At 45.4% G+C, this 25,223-nt stretch overlaps 1 protein-coding gene across 1 annotated transcript in view; it reads left to right on the forward strand.

Annotated features, from left to right (window-relative positions):
* The window catches only part of STPG2 (sperm tail PG-rich repeat containing 2), a 575,709-nt gene that overhangs the window by 97,891 nt on the left and 452,595 nt on the right, over positions 1 to 25,223 (forward strand). The gene's annotated exons all lie outside the window — the stretch shown is intronic.

The raw sequence follows: 25,223 nt of genomic DNA on the forward strand, positions 1-25,223 counted from the left end.
TGTGAGGAGGAAACTCATGAATTCCTAGCCCATATTATTAGAAATGACCCAAATGACTACAACAGGCAATGTATTAGCTGAGGGAAAGAAATAGTTCTCAGAAAAGAAAAAGATCAATCTGCAGCTTATCTAAAATACATATTTTGTCTTAATCCTCTCGGTGGCTTTCTGTGATGTCTAACAGAACACACAGAACAAAGCACTCATTTCTTGACATTAATCTGAATGTTATATAAACATATGCATAATTTCCTGTTATGGATTTTATTCTCGTGGAAAAAGGACATCGTAATAAATTTATTTTATTAACAGTTTCTTATATAGCGCATACATATTCCACAGCGCTTTACAGAGAATATTTGAACATTCCCTACCACAGAGGAGCTTACAATCTATATTCCCTACCACATGTACACACGCACACAGACATTCTAGGGTCAATTTTTTTGGGAGCCAATTAGCCTACCAGTATATTTTTGGATTGTGGGAGGAAACCAAAGTACCTGGAGGAAACCCACGCAAGTACGGGGAGAATATTCAAACTTCGCACAGTTAGGGCCATGGTGGGAATCAAACCCATGACCTCAGCACTCTAAAGGTGCGTACACATTAGACGATTATTGATATGCATGATAACGATATGGTTAACAATATTTTCTCCTGCATTTCCCTGTAAGCCTCGGCTTTAATATGACGATCAACAGGTAAGTCTTCAATGGCAAATGCTCAGGACTGCAGGTGTCCCAGGACACGCTGCTTCTCCCATAGGAAGCTTTACATGTGTTGCTCACATGGAGTTTGTAGCCCGAAGCTTTTTTGTTTTTTAATGTGTTAACAGTGGCGTAACTATAAATCATGCTCCCCCAAGCCAAAATATTTTTAGGCGCCCCCCCCCCCCATAATGCCCCATACAGATTACCTCACTGTGGCTACCCATGTCCCTTGAAAAAGACTGGCCGGGCCGGAAGCTTCCTGTGGGGCCGGGCCAGAAGCTTCCCGCCCCACAGCCCCCCTATATTACATTATACACAGCCCACCCCCATATTACATTATACACAGCCCACCCCCATATTACATTATACACAGCCCACCCCCATATTACATTATACACAGCCCACCCCCATATTACATTATACACAGCCCACCCCCATATTACATTATACACAGCCCACCCCCATATTACATTATACACAGCCCACCCCCATATTACATTATACACAGCCCACCCCCATATTACATTATACACAGCCCACCCCGTATTACATTATACACAGGCCACCCCGTATTACATAATACACAGGCCACCCCGTATTACATAATACACAGCCCACCCCGTATTACATAATATACAGCCCACCCCGTATTACATTATACACAGCCCACCCCGTATTACATTATACACAGCCCACCCCGTATTACATTATACACAGCCCACCCCGTATTACATAATACACAGGCCACCCCGTATTACATTATACACAGCCCACCCCGTATTACATTATACACAGCCCACCCCGTATTACATTATACACAGCCCACCCCGTATTACATTATACACAGCCCACCCCGTATTACATTATACACAGCCCACCCCGTATTACATTATACACAGCCCACCCCGTATTACATAATACACAGCCCACCCCGTATTACATAATACACAGGCCACCCCGTATTACATAATACACAGGCCACCCCGTATTACATAATACACAGGCCACCCCGTATTACATTATACACAGCCCACCCCGTATTGCATTATACACAGCCCACCCCATATTGCATTATACACAGCCCACCCTATATTACATTATACACAGCCCACCCCATATTACATTATACACAGCCCCCCCCCCATATTACATTATACACAGCCCATTCCACATGATAAACAGCCCCCACACACACTAAAGTACAGAATCACATCATATTACAGACCCCACTCCCCCAGTACACACACAGCACCACAGTAATGAAAGTACAACATTACAGTAGATAAAACACAGCCCCCTCACTCCCCCACTATACAACACTCACCTGGCTTGCCCATTCCTTGGAGGTGCAGGGAGCTAGCAGTGTGGTGAGTGTTTGGGGCCAGAATCAGGGCGGCAGCAGCAGCAGGTTACAGGAGCACGAAGATAACAAGCACAAATCCGCTTGTTATAAGCTGAGAGTGAGACTTGGAAGCGTGCTGCGTGCCTCACTGCCTCTGCTCAGCTTCCCGGCTCCTCTCCAGCGTGGCCTCTCCAGCGTGTGACGTCATCACGTCACACGCATAGAAAAGCTGAGGCAGGGGGTACCCAGCAGTCATTGCCTGTCACTCTCCGTGCCAGGCCACGCCCCCCGCCCTCTCATTTCAACGCAGCCCGCCCGCCTACCCTCCCCATTGGACAGCCGCGTCACGTGACAGTCTGACTGTGATTCTGTCAGACTGTCATGGCGGCGCCCGTGCTGTGTCGGCGCGACAGCAGTGCTGCACCGCACTTCGCACAGCAGGCAGCTCAGAGCGCCGGGCAGGAGCCTGCGGCCCGGCGCCCACGCAGCCCCCGCTCCCCCAAGCAGTGGCGGGGGCTGCCTTGCGCAAATTACGCCAGTGTGTGTTAATCCCTGAAGGATAAACTGAAAATTTTATTTACAATATTTTTTTTGATCAATGTGGTACCATCTAAACTCTCAATATTATATGGCACTATGTAAAATTATTTCTGCTACGCAGTAACAGACATCAACGTAAGCAAAGCTGCAGGCAGGCACTAATGTGTGTTTGTGTGTGTGTGTGTATAGATGGGAGTGTTGTTAAGCAGGGCAAATACAGACAGTAACAAAGAACCTTTTGGAACCAGCCTCAACCTAGTCCATTTGATATAAATCGGATCAATTTTTCTAGTTTTAACATATACTATAAATATTGGACACTTTGGGTGACATTTAATAGGATGCGAGTTTTAGTAACATTTAAAAATCGCACCATATCGCACTTTTTCAAATCACATTTTTTTCTTCAAAACCGATTATTCAATGGGATGTGCTAATGTGCCTAAAAAGTGCGGTGAAGTGCGAAGAGATGCGATGTGGTGCGATGTGGCGCGATTTTCTGACACAGTAATGTGCGATTTCTGGCGCTGGTCATGTGCGATTTTCTGACCAACCGGAATGCGAATTACAACATTACGCATGCCAAATTACCCCCTAACCTATTGGCCCACCTAAGTCCCCTACAATATGCATCACACCCCCTATATAAAGGGGCACAGGCGCCATTTTGACCTTTGAAAGGTAGTAAGGTGAGGAGAATGGAGAGGAGAGTGTCATTGAGCGCAGGTGGCAGAGGCAGCAGTGGGCCAGACACAGGCAGCAGCAGCAGCGCCAGAAGAGCCAGGGGGAGAGGCTGCAGAGGCACACTAAGAGCCAGCAGTGTGAGAGGGAGATGCAGCACTTTGGCAGCCAGCATAGCCACATCAAGGCCTGGGCCAGGGTGGACCCCAGTGGAGCAGGCACAGCAGGAGGAGGTGGAGGACCCTCTTGCCACCCCATCTCATCCACTCACACAGGACCTGTTCAGCACACAGTCCGAGGAGGAGCTGCAGGAGGGACACATGTCTGACGTTGACTGGCCTGAGGTGAAGGAAGATGGAGGTGAGGAGGAGGAGGAGGGTGATGCTGCTCTGGAGGAGGAGGGGGATATGGCCACAGAGGAGGTTGAGGAGGAGCCAGAAAGTGCCCGCACCCAAAGTGGCCATAAGGTGCGTTTCTCTTACGAAGAAAATGCAGCCCTTGTCCGTGCCATAGTGCCCATATTTGACAGGCTGCTGGGGAAGCACAACAACAGGACCACTGCGCAGCGGAAGAGGGCCATGTGGGAATCTATCACTGGCGCAGTCAATGCTGTTAGCAGCAACAAAAGAATCGTAAGAAATGTCAAGAAGTACTTTAATGACATCAAAAGGCTACTCCAAGCCATGTACATCAACCATTGCAATGCTTTATAACTGTAATGTTCTGTTGTAATGTTTGCAGAACAATAGTGCTGCTGTGGATCTACATATCCCAGCAAGGTTAACTAATGTAAATGTAATGGTCATAGATTGCAATTGTTAGTGATGCTGGGTCATGTAGTTCCACACCTGCTGGTATTGGTCAAATGCCTACCAAATTGCCGACGCATATATCTGGATGCAAAGGTTGCAGGTAAGCAAAATGAATGCAAAACCATTACACATACAGTACACACACCCATGTACCATGCACAATAGGCTACACTACAATCTACTCCTGCACCCTACTGTAAACCAAATATAGATTCAATGTCAACTACATTATTTAAAGAACTTTATTATTATTATTATTATTATTATTATAATTTTATTTATAAGGCGCCACAAGTGTTTAGCAGCGCCGTACACAGGAACATGCTTTATGAAGCATGTTTAAATATTAATACATGCTCATTAAACCAATGTCATATTGGGTAATGGCAAACAAAATAGCACATTACAGTGCTGCAAGATATGCTGGCCATGCCATGGACTCATTGAGACCCGCTACATACCAATGGCTATTAATTTAATGTGACACCCATCAGACAAATTAAATATCATAGCATAAATTTTTTTGCAGGGGTACATGTGTTACTGAACAGTACCCATTATTATGTGGCATAACCCACAAGACACCTTAAATGCAATATGACACATACTGCAAAATTATGGTGGAATACTTAACCATTTCTCATTTTCAACAGGATCATCACAACTAGTGGTGCAACCAACAGAAACAACAGAAATGATGGAAGAAGATATGGAAATATTTCTTCAACCAGTCGAACCCTTCTCACCTGAGAAAGAAAACACAGTGACAACTGTGACTCAAAGGCCGTCAACTGTGGTGACAAACCAGCAAACCACACCCACCCAACACCCCACACACCATCTACAGCACAAACAAATAGAATTCATGGAAATGCAAAGCCATCAAATGGGCAATATGCAAGGCTACCTAAGAAATATATTTCAGCAACTTAAAAAAATGGCCACCAGTGTCCGTGTAAGTGTGGGCATACAAGTAAGAATGGCTACCACCCTGGAAACACGGCTGGCCGAAATCAGAAAGGCCCTACGGGTCCCAAAAAAATAATTTAGCCACCCTAAATGAGAGTGTACCTGGTCAAACACAAGCTATATTAGCACAAACTACTGCATTGGTTGCCCTGCAGACACAATTAAATAATCAAGTGTTAAATGTATTAGGTGCAGCTACATCCACAATTATCAGTGTATCAAGTACACCACTGAGTGGCTCACCCAATTCACCCCCACGTAGGAGTGTGCAACCAGGGGTGGCCTGGGGGTCAGGGGCAAAGGAGGATGTGCGCGCACACAGGTTAAAAGTTGCAAATGTGTATTTTTTTATACTACAGTTATGTAAAGCATATTGTTTTTTTGAAAATGTATGGACCAGTAATTGAACAAAACAATAAATATTTGTGAGGTGGAGCCTGTGGCCAAGAAGTAGAGGGCACACATTAATTTCTGCAGCCCACACACTGCATAGTTGGCACCCCCATAAGGGTCCAAATCATCTCTCACCTGCTCATATAAATTCAAAAGATTAGTGCGGTTCAGCTGAAACATCCCCACAACCTGTTGATCAGAGAGGGAGTCCAGGTACAGCCTAGCACGATAACTACGTGAAGCACGCAGTACTCGGGGTACCTGGATCTGGCGCACAGCAGCCTCCCTCCTCCTGCACAGCTCCTCCAAACGACCAAAGTCACAAACAGCCAGCTCCACACCACTCTGCACAATCTCCATCTCTCAAACCCTCTCAGGTGTCTTTAATGATGTTTGGGTATATGTAGGGTCAGTTTATGAATAAAACTGTGGACACCTGTTTGAAAATTAACCATTTCTGCATTTGTACAAAGTTGCTTTTGGGTCAATTCGCCCATCAGAACCTGGTCTGCATCATCGGCGATTTTTAGACATTTTTGGGTACTCTTTACTTAGAAGGGCGCCCATCTCGGCCATCTCGGGCATTGAATGCACTAAAAAATCAGGTGCGATGCGACAGACGAGATGCCCGAGATTTCCCATAGGGAACAATGTTAAATGTCTCAATTGACCCAATTTTCCTGTTCAATGCCTCAATTGACCCAATTTTTTCATAGGAAACAATGTTAAATGGGCCACAGAGGCCAAATAGGCACCCTGAAGTGAATAATGGCCACCCGAATTGTTAACGCCACCCCACGATCAACGTCAACCCGAAGCGTGGCGAGCGGAGGCGGTACGCGTCCTACGACCTTTTCATACCCCCACTATCCACGTCGGCGTGGAGTTGAGAATAGAAAGTGTGGCGAGCGCAGCGAGCCACCGAGCCCGAAGCGTGGCGAGCGCAGCGAGCCCCGCGAGGGGACGCGGATACCTTCACAGGTATCCGCGTCCCCTCGCGGGCTTCACAGCTGTCCGCGTACCCACGCGGGGCTCGCTGCGCTCGCCACGCTTCGGGCTCAGTGGCTCACTGCGCTCGCCACACTTTCTATTCTCAACTCCACGCCGACGTGGATAGTGGGGGTATGAAAAGGTCGTAGGACGCGTACCGCCGCCCCTCGCGGGCTCGCTGCGCTCGCCACGCATCGGGTTCACGTTGATCGTGGGGTGGCGTTAACAATTCGGGTGGCCATTATACACTTCAGGGTGCCTATTTGGCCTCTGTGGCCCATTTAACATTGTTTCCTATGGAAAAATCGGGTCAATTGAGGCATTGAACAGGAAAATTGGGTCAATTGAGACATTTAACATTGTTCCCTATGGGAAATCTCGGGCATCTCGTCGGTTGATCGCACCCGATTTTTTAGTGCATTCAATGCCCGAGATTTTTTACTAACGATGCCCACGATCAAAATCGTGGGCGCCCTTTTAAGTAAAGAGTACCCATTTTTGAAATGAGAATTACATTAGTGCATTCCATTAAATAAGCGATTTGTATACTTTTCAATGCGAAAACATCTGGATGCGAAAAAAAATGCGAATTGAAACCGGCAAGTGCAAAAGTGCGATTTATCGCACAAAATGTGCGATTTACGTGACTTAGCGCACCCTATTAACTAAGCGGTTTCGCTAAAATGTGCGAAAAAGCCATTTTGTTGCCTAGATATCCCACAAATTCAACTAGTGCATCCTATTTAATGTCACCCTTTAACCCAATGTTCATATTTGATGTAATTGTGCCTCTTTGTGTCTATCTATGTCCAGTATGCACATAAATTATGTAAATAAGGCCAGTTGTTGATTTAAATATGCAGTATAATAGGCTCTGAGTATTAAGGTACATTGCAAGAGCTGTGTCTGTGACCTACTGCTAGTCTGCAGTACTGAAACAGCTATCATATTTAAATGAGCTACCTGTATGTCTTCATTCGCTGTGTATTCTCTGTGCTAACAGGTGCATAGATTTCACCTAACTTAAAGAAAGAAAATGTATTATGAGTGGACTGGAGATATGGGGCCTCATTCAGACCGTATTGCTGCTGTGCGAACTCACACAGCAAGCAATTATTTTGCTGGCCGTTCGCAAAGTGATTAACAAGAAGCTGGCTTTTGGGGTGGTAACTGGCTGTTTTATGGCAGTGACGTGCCAAGGGAAAATGGAAGCGTGCCCAAGCGTTTTAGGGGAGGGTGTGTGATGTCAGTTCTGGTCTCGATCAGGCTGATTCCATCACAGCTGCTGAGTAAGTCCAGGGCTACGCACAGCCTGCACACAGTGGTGAAATCATTTGATGGAGAGTGAGCTGCGAATAGCTATGCAGATCTTCGCTGGGCTGCGACGTCTTCGCTACCCATTTGCAGGCTTGTGAAGGGTCGGATTACACTCTGGCCGAGTAGTGGCTATTTGCATGGTGATTTCACGGCACTGCTAATTCTCTGCCGTGGGATTAGGCCTAAATCAGGCCCATGGGCAGTTCTGTTACGCTGCTATTTATGTGCATTTTTTAAATCATCCAAAAATATCATGCTATGCCAGGAGCTGCTGACAGGAAAACGTATGCACAATATACAGGCCAGGGGTGTTCACAGACAAACATCAACCAATACACAAATATGTTACCCATTTCCTATGGTACCTTTAATGTCAGTGTACTCATTCACCTTAAAATCATAGGAGGATCCCTGAAATAGCAGCAATCTCCCTGATTAGTCTAGCAATCTCCCTCATTTCACCTAGCCCACATTACACTGTTACATTTTTGGGAAAAAAGGAATTTGAGATAGATACATTTACACTGAATCATCAGCAGCATTTCCAGCACTGGTGATAAAATACAATGGGGCAGATGTATTAACCAGCGTTAAGTGCAAAAATGCACTTAACGCTGGTTAACTGGGGGGGATTACGTCTGTCCCTAATGTATTACTAGCGCACCTAACGTGCGCTAGTGACAGCCCGCCGAGTTACGCTCGGCGGGGCTGTCCCTGCAATCCCCCCCAGGGATTAACGGCCGGGGCGATGTATTAACAGCCTTCAAGGCGTTAATTCGCCCCGGCCGCTTCGCCAGCTCAGGGCTAGCGTTGTCCTATCCCCCACTATGGGGACAACGCTAGCCCTGCGTCTGGCTTGGGCTGCGCTGGAGATCTCGCATTTTTTGCGAGATCCCGCGCATGCCCAGTGCGGCCGGCCGGGAGACAGGAGATAGCGCATCAGTATTAACTGATGCGCTATCTCCAGAAAGGGACATCGCCGGAGGGGGGAGTTAACGCTCCCCCGCTTCGGCAGACAAGATGTTAATACATCTTGTCGATGTCCCTTCCTGCTTCGCCTCGCTATTGAGGCGAAGCAGGAAGTATCATAGCGGCGCGATAAGCGCTGCTATGATATATCTGCCCCATTGATCCCTATGGCTACATGCATTTCTTGTGCCCGTTTATATGGAACCATGTGTAAACACAATAGATGAACAATACCTCACACATATCAGTGACTTTTCTTTAGCAAGTATAGTAGCTCTTACTAACTGCTTTGGGACTCATCTACATTTGGACATTTGGATATACGTCATTTTAAAAGATTCCTCTCAGATGTAGCAGTACACACCCACGCTTCTAGGTGCCACATTAACAATCTCTTATCGCAATCTCTCCATATATGGAACTAGTCAAACACTTTGGGTGGAGCATGACACGCCCCTTAAATGGGGCCCTGTGCAAAGTTCTACTACCAACTATAATCTCTCTGAAACTAGTTTTCAAAAGTAGGCAAGAATGCTTAAAATTAACATGCGGCTTTCCAGTGCAGCACAATTCCTTAATCCCACTATGGTCTTTATCATCAGACTACATACATATATAATTTATCTCAACATCAAAATAAATAACTTAAAATGAAAAATCTTCAAAGTTTATACATTTATGAAACATAACAGTACCTTATTAATGATCCCACTAGGTGGCAGCAGACTCCTTGCAGAATAATTTTATGGCTCTTAACATCTTTTATTGCCTATGTGGTATGGTGGGCAAAATAGTTAAATTTGTCAGGACAAGAATAAAATCTATTCTTTAAAGGAAAACTGACAAATACAAATTGCATGATGTCAAACACAGCCTTTCTCTAAAAGAGCACCATCACAATACAGTGTATAGCCTATTGTCATGCAGCATAGGAAGAACAGTCTGATGTTTTTACTTGTTTATTATATAATCATGAAACCCTACATAGATAATGTACAACCTGGTTCTTGTTAAAATATATACATTACATTGGAATATAGATAAACGAGTTTATGCTGAATCATTATTGTGCCTTAAAAGAAATCAGAAAGTAACATAATAATATCCCTTTCACATCGCACCTAATTACCGGGTTCATGACGGTTTCTTGCTGTTTCGACCCGGTAATTGGTGCAATGTGAAAGGGGTTACCATGTCCAGCAAACCAGTAGCAACACAGAAATACGAACTGGTAAAAAAGAAGGGTTCTTATGGATTCATTGCCGTGTTGCTTTGTGGTGTGAACGGGTTAATCGGGTCAAGTGACCTGTTTCCCATTCACACCAATGGAGGAGGCAGGGCTTGAAGCAGCGCCAGCTCTAAGCGCTGCCTTCTCCACCACTCCCTATGAAGCTCTGCTGCTCTGCCGCACCCCTGTAATATGTCAGCGAACCAGCAATATTGCCAGTTATCTGAGGAAGTTTGAACAGACCAAAACACATTGCATGCACATTTATTATTTTTAGCTGCACTATGATTTAAGGTGCCCACATACGGTGCGATGTGTGCTGTGCGTTTTGTACTAGATCCCATCATATCTAGTTCAAAACACATGCAATACATTGCTCTGATATTCTGACAAAATGGAATATCTTGCACAGTGCCGAAACCAAGGGTGCCAGATTATCGGTGGTCAACTTGTATTAATCCACTTGATTGCTGCATAGTTGCCGGTTTAAAAGCTGCGTCAACTGTGATCTGGCAGTCTAATAGGAGGGAGGTGCATGAAAAGCAGGAGAGAGCTATTAGGGGGTATAGTGCTATCGTTGCTAGGAAAGCCACAATTCCTGATATTGCAAGGAAGAGGCTGTGGCCACTAAAGCGTGATCCAGCACTCGGATTGCAATGTGGCCAAAGACCTGCCACAGAGTCACTTCTCTAAACTGCCACACAGTCCTTCTAATAATGTCAGTTTGTGACATACTACATGTTGGTGGTCATAAATTTTTCATTGCCTCCTTTTTTTGTGACCTTCTCAATAAAATGGGGTATATTTAATAAAGGTCGATTTTTGGTAGATGTTGTTCAAGTTTTTTGTTATCATTATTTATTTTTTTGGTCAAGTGGTGGTCAAATTAAAATCAATTTTAATTGAAGTTGGGCTTCCGCGGCCAACACACATTTGCTGACGGATTAATTCTTCGATTAATTTTTAAATGCTAATAAATGTGTTTTCTAGCCCTGGAAATTCAAAATCAATTAAGTTTGAGTTTAAATCGATCACCATTGACCAATATTGACCTTTACGATATATACCTATTTGATACAGTATAGAATCATTTCAATGTTTCTGAATATATCACACATGTCCTCTGCATCAGGACATCACTGTTTCAATGTACAGTAAAAGTAATGCTGTTTCTTTAAGTGCTTTTTGTTCGTATTTTCTTCTGCTTAATAATAGATTTTGCTGTTTCCATTTCCCCGTTATATAGAGAACAGATTCCATCTTATTTGGCATAGTAATACACTCTGAGTCTGCTTTATACAATACCATTCTATGTAGATTTATTGATGCCATTACAGTAAAGTGACCATATTTATTGCTGTTTTAATGCTGTGGGAATGTGAAATCTGGATACTGCTGATGTACATTGATTATGACAAGAACTTTCTCCATGGACTTCCTATATACATCAAAGGGTCACTTTGAGCACAGTATATTACGCTTGCCATATGTTGGGTTGCTTAGAAGCTATGGGTCCTGACCTGCAGTTACTATATATATACAGAAGCCAAAAACATTTAAGGTGGTTGCTAGAATGGATTGGAAAATCACAGATGATTTATTTTACTTCTCAGCTCAGAAATGATTAAGAAATCTCATTTGTAGCTTTAGGCAACAGAAAAGCTTTTCAAGATCAGTTACTTCAAATCTATGTCAGCCTTTTTTTTCATCCTGGAGAAAACCACTGACATTACATAGAAGGGAAGCTTATGCTGGATGATGTATTGTACAGGGTTGCACTGTTAGGTGCCATGTTAACATTGGTCTGTGACACTACAGCTCATTCAAGAATATAGATGTAGTAAAATATGTAGAGTGTTTCAGCTAATATATGAGAGTGGATACCTTTACAAACTCACATTTTATGATCCCTTGATAGCTTTTATTGCAGAAATTAAAAATACACTTGAAAAGTTCAATGTGTGAATATTTAATAAAGTTAAAAATATTCACTTGAATGCCAAAGGCATTTGTCCGCTCACTTACTGTCTTTACAGGAAATGCTTAATTTTAAATGGTTGCAACTGCAAGTAACTTGCCAAGTCAACTTGCATAGTTGTTGCTGCTTCTTACATTGATTTTAGAGGTGGATCTACCATGCAGTGAACCGGGGGCCCTGAGGACTAAGGGGCCCACTGCTGCCCTTGTCACCCTCCTTCTGTCTGCCACTGTTATTTCCTATCACACTGTGACTCCCCCTGCCTCTCCATGCCACCCTCTGCCTCTCCTTGTCACCCACTGCAGTGTAGCATATTGTAAACTTGGGTTGGGGTGGAGGAGGGGTTCTGCCACTGATTGATTTGATTGTTCCAATGGTGTTATGTCATCCATGACATCACTGTATTCTAAAAATGGGATGAAAGCTGTAATAAAGGCTATGTGGATATGTCAAATATTTGAACTGACCTTGAACTGGACAGCCAGCAAGTTAATTGGAAAGGTACAGTATGGATTACTGTAAAGTGCCCTTTCCTATTCAGGGAACTTTGTAAAACGTGTATGTGTAGTCGGCATATCTATTTACCCAGAGCATTACAAATTTTATAAAGGCAATATTTACATAGTCGTACTGGGATTTCTCTGTCAAAATGACCTTACATTCATAGTGACAAATTCTGACAAATACACACTGGAAGCATTTATAGTTTTGAAGTTGAAAATAAATGTAGTAAAAAAAAGATATTTAAGGCAGTTTATATTTATGACTAGGATTCCCGAAAAATGCTACTTTTTGATCTAGTAAAAAAAAAAAAAAGATAACAGATGTATTTGTGTAACTAATTAAAAGTGTATGTACTCAGTGTCCTGACACTTAAACTTCCATTGGTGTCTGATCCTGTCTTATCCTGCCAATTATGTGCCTGACCTGGCACTATATTTGTATTACCCGTACTGCCTTTGGCTATTGTTTCTGTTGTCGGCAGGAGGGGGAGGGGGGGGGGGGCTCAAACAGACACACAACACGTTTAATTTAGGTGGCCCTAAATTTGCTGAATGTATGCACTTCAAGGGCAGCTGGACTTACTTACCATGCCATATATTGACATCTATCTATCTGTTTTTCTTTTTTCTATCCCTCTATCATCTATATCTTCCTATCCTTCTGTCTAGGGAAGGGGGTGCGGTACTTGTGGAGTATCACGGCTCCCACGACCTTCATCGTATGCCGATTGTATGCTAAAAATCGCTGCGATCGCACCCGATTTTGCACTGAAATGCATCAGAATGCATTGAAATGTGTATTAAACTTGTGAAATGCCCCCAAATGCCATTTTTCATAGTGCACCACCCCCACTATCAACGTCAACCTGAAGCGCGGCGAGGGGCGGTGGTACGCGTCCTATGACCTTTTCATACCCCCACTATCCACGTCGGCGTAGAGTTGAGAATAGAATAGTGTGGCGAGCGCAGCGAGCCACCGAGCCCGAAGCGTGGCCAGTGCAGCGAGCCCCGCGAGGGGACGCGGATACCTTCACAGCTATACACGTCCCCTCGCGGGCTTCACAGGTATCCGCGTCCCCTCGCGGGGCTCACTGTGCTCGCCACGCTTCGGGCTCGGTGGCTCGCTGCGCTCGCCACACTATTCTATTCTCAACTCCACGCCGACGTGGATAGTGGGGGTATGAAAAGGTCGTAGGACGCGTACCGCCGCCCCTCGCGGGCTCGCTGCGCTCGCCACGCTTCGGGTTGACGTTGATAGTGGGGGTGGTGCACTATGAAAAATGGCATTTGGGGGCATTTCACTAGTTCAATACACATTTCAATGCATTCTGATGCATTTCAGTGCAAAATCGGGTGCCATCGCAACGCATCGGATGCCATCGTATGGCATCCGATGCGATCGCATACGATTTTTGAGCAAAAATGCTCAAAAATCAGTAAAAATCGTATCGCATCGTATGCCATCGTATGCCACTACATATGGCATACGATGCCATACGATGGGAGCCGTGATACTCCACAAGTACCGGGGGTGCTGTGAGACGGGGGAGAGAAAGGAAAAAGGGAGAGCTAATGGCAAAAGGAGAGGAACATGTGAATTGGGAGTGCTGTTGCCAGAGAGCAGTGAGGTGGTGAGAGCACATCCAAGATGAAATGGGAGAGAAATATTCACTAACATCAGCGAACACAAATTGGGAAAGATCCAGAAGGCAATATTACATTTGTTTTTCATCCACAGTGGTGATACTGAAATCCAAGGTTATTATTTATCCACGACATTTCCTTTTTAGTGTTGTCAGAGAGGATCCAGGGAAGTTTGCACAGAAGGAGAAGTTTGATAAGTAGGATGTGAACCAGAGAGGTCTCATTGAATGCATTGTGTGCATTTTGAGAGAGTGGTCAGTAGTGTCAAAATCAGCAGAAAGAGCAGTGATTGAGTAGCGTCATTTATATTTATATTTAGTCACTGTTGTTTTTGTTAACATTTCGGAGAGAAAGCCAGACGGGTGCTGGATGATGGCAGGGATCCCGAAGGGTCAGTACACAGACATCAAAATACATTGGAATACCCACTGACAGGCGCCATTCTTCCTTGTGGGGGTTCATGACGCCCATAGAGGGAGAATAGAACCTGTTGAAAGCGCAGCGAGCCACTGACCCCACAAGGGGCTTCTTTGTGCTTGCCCTCTCTGACGAAGTACCGGCAGTCGAGATTCCGATGTCAGTATACTGACCATCGAAATCCGACCACGGCCATACCACCCCCAAGTTAGACAAAAAAAATCACCCAATAGGTTGTAGAGGAAAGGACGTGTAGCCAGACTAAAGAGTGCCCAATAGGTTGTAGAGGAAAGAAAGTGTAGACAGAATAAATAGCACCCGATAGGCTGTAGAGGAAAAGACTAAAAACCAGCCAATAGGTTGTAGAGGAAAGGAAGTATAGGCAGACAGAAGAGTACCCAATAGGTTGTAGAGGAAAGGAAGTATAGGCAGACAAAAGAGTACCCAATAGGTTGTAGAGAAAATGAAGTGCATGAGGCTAATAATTATTAATGAAATATGGTAGTACAGTACATGCATTATTAACAGAATTCTTGACAACAATTAGTGGACAACCAACTTATTATTGAAGTGTAAACCAGCAGGCAACATATAAATTGCAATATAAAGACCCTAGTACTAATATTTTGATGTACAGTAACATTGGATCAGCGAAAGAACGATTGTCAGGAGAGGCATGAAGATATGCTGAGGACACAAAGTGATGTCACAAGTGAATAAAGACAGAATTGATAGCTTTGTAAAACATACTGGGGCAGATGTATTAAGCTTTAACAAGAGATAAATCCAAGGGTGATAAGGAGAGATAAACGTCCAGCCAATCACCTGCTAACTGCCAAGTTACAGCCTGTGTATGCAAAAAGTCAGTAAGGAGCTGATTGGCTGGACGTTTATCTCTCTTTATCATACTTGCATTTATCTCTTGTTAAGGCTTAATACATCTGCCCCACTGTATGTAAAAGGTTGATGGATCTAATAATTCTCATTCAGATTAGTCATATGCAACAGCCAACTGGATTTAATGATATGTGTGAAAAAGGGATTACAAAGATTTTTGTTCCTAATTTCTTAACAGATTTAATTAAGGGAAAAGGCTGGGACTATTATTATTATAAAAAAAAAACTTTTCAACATGTGTTCTCTAATATTTCAGAATTGTTGCAATATGTCTATAAATTGTAGATGTTTGAGTAGGTTACTGTTTGTAGAATGATATTCAGTAGATAACAGGTGCTAGAGAAGTTACATTAAGTTAATGAGTAAAAACAATAGGCAATAACAAATATTTCAAATATTTTTTCGAGAATGAGGTCAATACTTCTTGTAGATTTTGAGGAGGAGGTAATGAATGAAAAGTAGAATTAGGAGAGCTCTTAAGCGGGGTACTGAGAAAAGACATATTTATGTGAAAACCATTGCAGCTTTGTTGAGGAAATAATCTCCTGTGGTGTAGGAGAAGCTGCGCAGACTGGAAGTTATAGTGGAATCAAAAACAGCAAAGAGTTGACTTTGATTTGTGTTTTTGCTGAGCAATCCAAGATTTTCTTTCCTTTTGAACTGAAAAACATTCCTATTTCCTATTGCTGCTGTTGAAATTTTTTTTTTTTTTTTTTTTTTTTGTATAATCATTTTTTATTGATTTTCAAAGGGGAAAAGAAAATACAGACAGGGAAACAAAAGTTGGTATAAGTGAACAGCCGACAATTCTCGACGCAGCGAGATACAAGCTTCATTTCTTCATACAGTGTTCCAATAGTTAACATTATTATCTTGAGACGATATTACATGGCATTTAAAGTGTGTTGTCCTGGGTAGATTACATCTCTGCTATCCCTTTCATTTCCCTATTATAAAATCTATAAAATTACTATATCGAGAAAGAAGAAAAAGGGGGGTGGGGGGAAGGAAAGGAGTAACAGGGAAGGGGGGAGGGTGGGGGGGAATGACCTTTCCCTCTCATGTAGACATATTTGCAGATTAAGATAGTGTTATCCAGAGTCAGACCAGGCGATTTATTCACAGGGAAATTGTCTTATACTCTTGGGAAGTTTTATACTCCATCCAGGGGAGCCATGTGGCTGCGAATTCAGTGTGTTTATCCACTGATGACATCATAACATCCTCCATTGACATATAGTGATCTATTTTGGAAAACCATGATTTACATGTGGGTGGAATTATGGATTTCCATAGGACGGGGATGCTAGCCCTCGCCGCATTGCTAAGGTGCCTGATCAATGAGGTTTTATAGGAGGAGAGAGGTGTGGGGGATAGGTTTAACAACCAAAAAGCTGGGGTCACTGGGACTGGGTTACTGAGAATAGTTTGTGAAGTCTTAATGACTTCTGTCCAGAAGGGGGTGATTAAAGGGCATTCCCACCATATATGCATGAGGGATCCGGTGGAGCTCTTACACCTCCAGCAAGTTGCAGGAATGTTTGGGTTCATGATGTGTAACATGGAGGGGTGTCTGTACCATCGCATAATCAGTTTATATTGTGTTTCTCTAGTTTGTATACATATAGAGCTAACATGGGCCTTCATGAAAATGGATTCCCATTCCTTATCGGATATATTTAGATTGAGATCTCTTTCCCATGCCCGTGTGAAAGTGGAGGAGGCGTCGTTGTTTAGATCTTGTAAGAGTTTGTATAGTAGCGAAATAGTGTGAACAGGTTCAGATGTGGATATGCATAGTCTTTCAAACGCGGTCAGTTCACGGGAAGTTGGGCGAGATCTAGAGCCTGTTTGTATATAATGCCTAACCTGTAGGAATTTCCAGAAATCTCTCGATGGGATATCCCATTTTACTTGCAATTCCGAGAAGGAACACATACTGGAGCCTAACATCATCTGCCCCACCCTAAAAAGTCCTTCTATGGCCCATTTTGAGAAGTCTGGAATATTCAAACCAGGTCGGAAATCTGGATTATTTAAAAATGAAGTTAATGGGCCAAATTTGGAAGAGATGAGTGGATTTAGCCGTAGAGATTTCCATGCTTGTAGTGTGGGGGGAATGGTAGGGTGAGATGTTGGTGGATTGGGGAGAGTGGGTAGCCAGGGGAATATTTCGGGATAAAGGCCCATACATATCCCTTCCAGTTCCACCCATTGCTTACTTCTACGATTCCTGGTCCAATCCAGGATTCTGTTTAGGAGGATGGCGTGGTAGTAGTTCCTAAAGTCTGGAAGGCGGAACCCCCCCCTTTCAGTGCTTCTAGCCAAAATCTCGCGTTTAATTCTGGGCTTTTTTCGTTGCCAGATGAATTGTTGGGTCAGGATTCGAATAGTTTTAAACCATGTCTCTGGGACCTGGATTGGCAAGGTTTGGAGTATGTAAAGTAGTTTGGGCAAGGAGTTCATTTTAATTACATTTATTCTCCCTAACCAGGATAGTTGTTTGTTGTGCCATCTACTATAGTCTGCACGGATAGATCCTAGAAGGGGTTGATAGTTTAAGGTGTATAGTCGAGTCAAGTCGCAGGGTAGGTTGATACCTAGGTATGTAATGTGGGAGGATTGCCATGTGAATGGGAATGAGCTCTTGAGTTGGGGGACCAAGGCGGGGGGCACTGAAACGTTAAGAATACTGGATTTGGTCATGTTGACTTTAAAGTTAGAAAGAGAGCTAAAAGGTCTAGTTCTTGTATGAAGTGGGGGAGGGATGTAGTGGGGTGGGTGACTATTGCCAAAAGATCGTCGGCGAATAATGCCAATTTGTAGTTGGCTTCTCCGACTTGTATACCCGAGATATTTGCGTTGGCTCTTATCGTCCTAGCTAGTGCTTCCATACATAATACGAAAATTAGTGGCGAGAGGGGACAGCCCTGTCTTGTTCCGTTGCTAATAGGGAAGGGGTCAGACAAATAGCCGTTAGTCCTAACTCTTGCTGTGGGCCTTTGATAAAGGGCTAGAATTCTATGGAGGGCCAAAGTACCTAATCCAATGTGCTCCAGTACAGCCCGCATGAATCCCCAGCAGACCCTGTCGAATGCCTTTTCGGCATCGGTAGAGACAAGAACGGTGGGGATTTTATGGCGTGTGGCCAGGTGAATCAGATTCAGAATTTTGGTTGTGTTGTCCTTTGCCTCACGGCCGGGGACGAATCCCACCTGATCATTCTGGATCAGGGCGGGGAGAAATTTATTCAACCTGTTTGCCATTAATTTTGCGAAGAGTTTGATGTCAACATTCAAAAGGGAGATGGGTCTATAGCTGGAGCACACGGAGGGGTCTTTTCCTGGTTTCGGTATCACTGTTATATGAGCTTCTAGGGACTGTTTAGAGAAGTGTGAGTCTGCTGAGATGGTGTTGAAGGCTTGCAACAGTTTTGGGGTGAGTATTTCTTTAAATGCCTTGTAGTAGGTTGCTGTGAAGCCATCCGGGCCGGGGCTTTTGCCCGAGGGCAGGGAGGATATAGCTGATTCTAGTTCTATCTGGGAAAATGGTTTTTCTAGTAAGTCTCTGTCAGGGGAGGATAAAGAGGGGAAGGCCGCTGAGGTCAAGTATTCTTTTGCTAGTAGTGTTTTGTGCAGGTGTTCTATTGATGTGGGGGTTTCCTGAAGGTTGTAAAGTGAAGAGTAATAGTTTCGGAAGCATGAAGCAATTTCCGGGGTTTTATAACAAAGAACATCTGCATCCTTCTTTATCTTATTGATAAAAGAAGCAGCTCTTTGGGTTCTAAGGGCTTGCGCTAATAGGCGGCCTGGTTTATTACCCCATTGGTAATACTTACTCTTACACTTTCGCATTTCTAGTTTGGTGCGTTCGGCTAGGAGTTTATTAAGGCTATGACGAGATTCAACTAGTTCTGCAAGTAGAGATGAGGAGGCGCCAGATTTGTGCATTGTTTCAAGCCTATGGATGTTTGCTAATAATGCAGATATTCTCGTGGTTTTTTGCTTTTTCATATATGTGCTCAATTGTATCATTTTGCCTCTGATGACGCATTTATGTGCTTCCCATAGGGTAATCGCGGATATGTCTGGAGTGTCGTTTAACTTGAAATATTCTGATAGTGTCTTGACTAGCTCTGCTTTGCAGTGTGTGTCCTGTAGTAATAATTCATTGAGCCTCCATGTCCATTGGCCAGGGGGCTGTTGGTATGTGGCTAGGGTTATTGAGATCGGGGCATGATCCGACCATGTGATGGGGCCTATTGTTGCGTCTAGAAGTAGTGGGAGGTGTTTGTGACTTAGGAGTATGTAATCTAGTCTAGAGTAGGTCTGGTGGGGATGGGAGTAGAACGAATAGTCTCTGCCTGAGGGATTAAGAATCCTCCAGGAGTCGGCCAGTTGGAGGTCATGGAGAATTTTGTTTACTTTTTGATATTTGTGAGTCGGGAACCTGCTGGTGCCAGTAGATGTGTCTATAGTTGGGTCTAGAGTCCAATTGAGATCGCCTCCCAAAATTGTCGTGCCCTCAAAGAGGGAGTCTAAGTGTGTCAAGTGTGATAGGAAGAATGAGTGTTGGTCTTGGTTGGGGGCATATACCACTACAAAGGTGTAAGGATGAGTAGATATTTTACATTTAATGAGGAGTACTCTGCCGGGGACCGGTTTCATTATGGACACATCAGTTAGTTGGAGATGTTTAGAAAACAAAATTGCCACCCCCTTAGATTTACTGTCAGGCGTATTACAATAATATGCGGTGGGAAAGCGATGGTTGGAGAGGGATGGGTTTCTAGCGGATCGTCTAAAGTGTGTTTCCTGGATCATGGCTACATCAGCTCTCTCCGCCCATAGGGTCCTGTGTAAGCTACTCCTTTTCTCTGGGGTATTAAGGCCTTTTGCATTGATGGAAAGGATCTTCAGTTTACCTGGTGTGGTCATGTCTAATGAGGTGGGACATATTCTGCGATGCGTTTTGAAAGGTCAGGGAAGGGGGTAGGAAAGGTGGGGGGAGGAAAAACATGGGGAAGGAAGGTACAATTAAACATACTGAATAACAACATTAATAATAGAAAAAGAAAAATCCCGCTAAGAGGCGACTGGCGGTAAAAGGCCACCAGTGTCTCAGAAGGCAGGGAGCCTAAGGCGGGTACGGGGTAGGGGGGGTCACCGCTAACAAGTGTTATGTGATCTCCCTTTAGGGAGTTAGTACTGAGAAAATGAGTGTATCAGGTTTAAATAGCTTATCTATAAGAACTTCCTATGTATAGTGCTAGTGTAGGCCATATAGGTTCTCTCCCACTTAGCCTAAACATAGAACATAATTATCTAACCTTACCCAAGAAATTAACTCGGGGTCAGCCCGAGAAATGTCCATTACCTGGGTCCTGCAGGTAAATAACCACAATGGAGCTAACAGGGTGGTCTGGGCCAACCCCCTATAAACATTTACCTAAAAAATAACCACCTACCACTGTAACTCTGCTAGTGAATATTGATAGTGGTTTTAAATAAAGGTGCCTGAACTATTTTCTTCCAAACATAAACCTAGGAATAGAGGACCAGTGAGGCATAAACAGTCAACTTAATTTGGAACCAAGGTAGTCTTGTAATTAAACATTATATTCACCAGTCCCGGGTCTGATCCCGAAGTAGAGGATAGTCTTGGTATAGGTCGGCTTGTAGGTCTCAGGGGGGGTTTGTATTGGTGGGCGGGACTTGGCCTTGTTTCTTTTTGGCGTATCGGGCTTCTTGCCAAGGAGGGCCGTGTCCTTGCTGTTGGAGTGGCGGGAGGTCCGGGTGATTAAACTCCCAGTTGGGTATGTCCATGATCGGTAGACCCAACGCTGTGCAGAACGTCGGGATTTCGGAGTAGGAGTTTAGGGTGTGCTGTCTCCCCGCAGAGGTAACTTGGAGGTTGAAGGGGAAGCCCCATTTGTACTTCAGTTGTCTCTTGCGGAGTTCGGAGGTGATTGGTCGCAATGCCTTCCGCTGTTGAAGTGTGTGCCAAGACAGATCTTGGTAGATTTGTACATTGGAACCATTGAAGTCTATTCCATCTAGCTGGCGTATCTTGCGTACAATATTTTCTTTTTGTGCATAGTAATGTAGACGGCAGATCACATCGCGTGGACGATCAGACGGCGATCCTCTGGGTCTTAGTGCCCTGTGTGCTCTATCAAGGGGTATCGATTCTGGGGGGTCATTCCCAAGGATCTCGTTGAAGATCTTGGAGAGGACGTCTGGCAGGTTTTCCTGGGAGACTTCCTCGGGCAGGCCCCGGAGCCGGAGGTTGTTTCTTCTCCCTCTGTTGTCCAGGTCTACTAGATGCATTTGTAAAGAGCGGATCTCTGCCGATTGGGCAGCTAGAGTCTCTGTAATGGAGTTGCAAAAAGTGTAAGTTTCTTCTTGGCTTTTTTCCAAAGAAGCTGTACGTTGGGAGAGTTGAGACAGGTCTTGCCGAACTGTAGCTAGTTCTTGGCGGACTGTGTCTTGAATATCCTGCTTTGTTGGGAGAGTTTTCATGTATGACAAGGTGTTTCTAATTTCTGCCAGTTCCGTTGCCAGCAGTGAGGCCTGGAAGTCCGGCTGAGTAGTGGGTGGGGTGTGAACTGGAGAATCATCTGCTTGTGTAGAGAGAGTGGATTGCAAAAAGGGTCTCATATCAGTTTGGGACATGTTTTCTTTGGGAAGAGGCGTATTACCTTTTGGAAGAGCCTTTTTGCCTTTGACCATAATTAGCTCAGAAGCTTCGGGTAGAAACAGTAGGCGGCTAGATCTTGAGATTGGGAGGGTTATCTCACATCAGTTACACTCACATCAGTGTGGCTTAACTCATCGGGCGGTGACTCCCGGGGGCCTGGCTTTATTGAGACATCCTTACTTAGGACGCATCATTGTCTTCTTTTTTTTTTTTTTTTTTTTTATATTGGGGGTCTCCGACCCCTCCTCCTCACCGATTGTGCTGTACGCTGCTGTTGGTCAGTAGCGAAAGGTCAGCTTACATTGCGTACGCAAACACGGGTGTTAAATTGTGAAGTGTCTTTTTTTTTCGCAAGCTGGCTCTTTCAGAGCAGTAGTTGTAGTTTGTTGTTGCAAGCACTAGAGGGCAGTCTTGGCTTATAAATAAGAAGTAAGATCACAACAGGCTTATGAGTACTATCACCAGGGTCTGCTTCCTCCTTGCTTGTAGTAAGTATAGGCAAGAAAATGAGGATTATTTTCCAAAGGTTATCTCTGCTCAGTGTCTGGGATTTTGCTGGCAGAGTTTGAGAGGTGCTGTAGGTTGGTGGAGCAGCCTAGGGGTAATCTGAGTGTTAGCCAGACTTGCCTGTGGGAAATAGGGGAAATTCTGTGGGGCTATGAGGGGAGGCTTCTGTGAAGGAGTATCTCAAGGGTGGTGGCTTTATGGCAGTGGCGTTGTCTCTCTCCTCTGCTGCCCTGTGGAGTTCAGCCTGAGGCCTCCTTTCTCACCAGCTGTGTGAGTGTGCCCTGTTTCAGTTTGAAGGGGATGCAGCCTGGGGTTGAGAAGGTGAGCTCTCTAATGATGCCAGCTATCTGGGGAGCCTTTCCCAAGATGGCGGAATTTGTGTGATGGCGGCTGTGACCCGTTCAATGCATCGGCGGGCGTCTGACTGGGGGTTGCCTGAGGGGTACTCACTTTTTCCAGGTATCTGGGCTAACTGAGACTGGCCCTGAGGACGTCCAGCGGGGGTCGGGTGGATCTGTGTTGGGCTCCGACGCTGACTCTGTCCCCGCGTGAAGCGCCGATGTGCGGGCGGGCGGTGGGGCGGCAGGACTTTGCAGGGGCGTCTGCGCCTCCGCTCGGGTCTCCTGGTGGTAATCTGTGACGGCGGGGGGCCTCTCCAGCGCCTCCGTCTGCGTCCGTCCGTCTCCTCCGCGGCACCTCCGGGCAAAATCGAGGTCCCGGCTCCGGCCGGGTGACCAGGCCGCAACCTGCAAAAGCGCTAAAAAGCGCTTTCCGGCTCCGCAGCTGGGGCCAACAGGCGACCGGATCAAAGGGGGGATGAAGGGGAGGCGGTGTAGCGAGGAAGGAGTAGGGTTTGAGGGTGAAAAAGTGTTTTTTTGGGAGTTGGAAGCAGGAGCTCTGGGAAGATGCGTCTGCTCCGACTGGCTGCCAGGCCACGCCCCCTGCTGTTGAAATTAAGATGTGATGTATGCATGTGCAGCTAATGCCTGCATATACACATAGGGCCTTATTTTGATCGCCTCGCTCCCCGTGCGTTCGCACGGGGAGCGTTGTTTTCTTTCTGTGCATGTTCATACGTTGGGTGTGAGCGAGCATGGTGAACTGCAAGATCGCCATCCCGTTCCCACCTAGCAGTGTGGGCGGGGAGCGGCGTCGGGCTGCGCTCATGGGAACACCCAGCATATCATGGGTGTTTCTGTGAAAATGCTGGGCGTTTCCATAGAAATTAGGCAGAGACGCGGGTGCCGGGGGTGGGCAGCTGACATTCCTGTACAGGGAGCATGCAAAGCTAAGACACCAGAGAGTGTCTTAGTTTTGCATGCACCCCAGGGCCGGATTAAGGTCTGTGGGGGGCCTGGACAAAAAATTGTGGGGCCCCCCTTCCCACCCCCCCCCTCCTCCCCAGCACTCAGCACTCACCGGATTAGTTATTCTCTCTGCCCATCGGAGTCGAAGCTGCTGCACAGTCACGGCCTCTTCATGGCACCTGGGACACGGGGTGATCAGGCAGGGAGAGCGGGGTGGGTCCCGGAGAAAGTGGGGGAAATTTACTAAGAATACGAATACAAAAAATTGTATTCGTATTCTTGATTCGAACTACTACGACTGCATACGTCGTATGCAAAGTCATGTTCTGGAGGGGAATTTACAAAGCAGTCAAATACGACTGCTTTGTAACCCTCCGATGTTGTATTAATGGCCGTATATACGACCGCTAATACAAATTCCTACAGGCAGTCTGCGTCGGCGTTCGGCTCCATGTCGATGTCCAGGTCTATGTCGGCGGCGTATGTGTCGGCTTCTGATTGGCCGTTAGGCGGCCAATAAAATCATTCAGTGGAGAGGCGCGGAAGATGAAAGATCTCTGCGCCTCTCATCAGTCCGATGCGGAGAGCTGCCGGAATCGCCGGCATGTGACAGAAGAGCAGGACTACGTCGGATCAAGAGGACAGATCTTCGCAGGAGGACCTGGGTGAGTTGGATTTCCTTCCATAGGTCCCCCATGGATTTCTTCGGACTCGGACCGGACGCCGACACAGATGCCGCCGACATGGACCTGGACATCGACATGGAGCAGAACGCCGACATGGAGCAGGACACCGGACCAAGATCCAGGGACCTACCTACGGGTTCATCTGGTTCTCGATGTCAAAACTATTCGACATTGGCCATAAACCATCGATGTTTTGTAAACATTGATGATCAATGGCCATCCCTAGGCGCTGGGACTGTCATGGCAGACGCATGGAGAGCATATCCCCACTATCCACATCATACCCCCACTAACCACGTCATACCCCCACTATCCACGTGGGCGTGGAGTTAATTTTATAAAGTGTGGTGAGCGCAGTGAGCCATCGAGCCCGAAGCGTGAGGGGCCGCGGATACGTCCGTGAGGGGATACGCAGCCCCTCGTGGGGGTCGCTACGCTCGCCACGCTTCAGGCTCAGTGGCTCAGTGGCTCGCTGCGCTCGTCACACTTTATAAAATTAACTCCACGCCGACGTGGATAGTGGGGGTATGACATGGATAGTGGGGATATGAAACATTATGCATTAACGTAGCTCCAAATACGTAACTTACGTAGTTATGGGCGCCCAACTAACATATAAGTACCGAAAAAT

This window comes from Crinia signifera, chromosome 1 (genome assembly GCF_055691185.1).
Source record: "Crinia signifera chromosome 1, ASM5569118v1, whole genome shotgun sequence".
Classification (NCBI taxonomy): Eukaryota; Metazoa; Chordata; class Amphibia; order Anura; family Myobatrachidae; genus Crinia; species Crinia signifera.